The 1284-nt window shown below is 45.6% G+C and overlaps 1 non-coding gene across 1 annotated transcript; it reads right to left on the minus strand.

Annotated features, from left to right (window-relative positions):
• Positions 1–498: 498 nt before the first annotated feature.
• Positions 499–571, minus strand: TRNAK-CUU. Its single transcript has one exon. It is a non-coding gene; the product is annotated as a tRNA-Lys (tRNA).
• Positions 572–1284: the final 713 nt, after the last annotated feature.

Here is a 1284-nt window from a genome sequence, read left to right on the forward strand (position 1 = left end):
CAGAAAGTACAGAGTGCTCCCATACGCTTGCTCTCCGTCTACTCCATCCCTCCACAACTTCTGCTATTTATCAGCATCATGCATCGGTATGGTGCATTTGTTATAATTAATAAACCAATATTGATATATTATTATTTGTTGTTTTTATTTTTAAGTAAACTCTACCCCCCAATGTGGGGCTCAAACTCACGACCCCAAGTCAAGAGTCTCATGCTCTACCCACTGAGCCAGCCCGCTGCCTTCTTGATACATTATTATTAACTAAAGCCCATAGTGTGATTCAGGATCCATTCTTTGTGTTGTACAGTTCTAAGGATTTTGCCAAATGCGTGACGTCATGTATCCACCACTGGGGTATCATATACAACGGTTTCACTGCCCTAAAAATCCCCTGTTCTCCACCCATTCGTCCTTTCCCCCACTACGCTCCAACCTCTCACAATCGCTGATCATTTCACTATCTCTACAGGTTTTTCGTTTTTAGTTAAGTAAGCTCTATGCCCAACATGGGGCTCGAGCCCACAACCTCGAGATCAAGAGTCAAATGCTCTACCAACTGAGCCAGCCAGGCGTCCCTTACCTCTGTAGTTTTGCCTTTTCCAGAATGTCAGAGAGTTGGAATCACGTAGCCTTTCAGACCGGCTTCTTTCACTTGGTAATATGCATTTAAGTTTCCTCCGCGTCTTTGCCTGGTTTGAGACTTGATAGTTCGTTTCTTTTTACCACTGAATAATATGCCACTCTGGAGAGGGAGGGGGAAAAGAAGCCTCCACCTCCCCGCACCTCATATCCCACTCTCAGGGGGCCAGAAGCCTGGACTAAGGACGATGAGCACGCAGTCTCGCTTGCCCTACTCTTGGGAGCCACTTGCTGAGCCACTCAGGAGTGTTTCCTTTTCATCCTGCCTCTGCTCCCAACACATTGAAGATGGATTAAAAATAGCGCTGGCAAAGGTTTCCCAAGCAAACATAAACCACAGAGAGGAGTAACGGAATTATTCGCAAGGCACAAAGCATTCAATGTGAAACACACTGTCATGTGATAGCACAGCCGTGACTTTTCACGTGGCAAACGTGTGACACTGGCATCTGTACAGGAACGGGAGAAAATGACAAAAGTATAATTACTAGAGCTTTTTTTACACACCCCTACCCTGACAGAGAATCAGACCAAAGGGGGAAGAATGATACAGCACGGCAGTCAGCAGTGCTTTTCTGTAAAGGGGCCAATACTAAATATTTCAAGCTTTGCAGGAACTAGGCTACTTGGCCACTGTAACACGAA

Source organism: Panthera tigris, chromosome X (genome assembly GCF_018350195.1).
Source record: "Panthera tigris isolate Pti1 chromosome X, P.tigris_Pti1_mat1.1, whole genome shotgun sequence".
Classification (NCBI taxonomy): domain Eukaryota; kingdom Metazoa; phylum Chordata; class Mammalia; order Carnivora; family Felidae; genus Panthera; species Panthera tigris.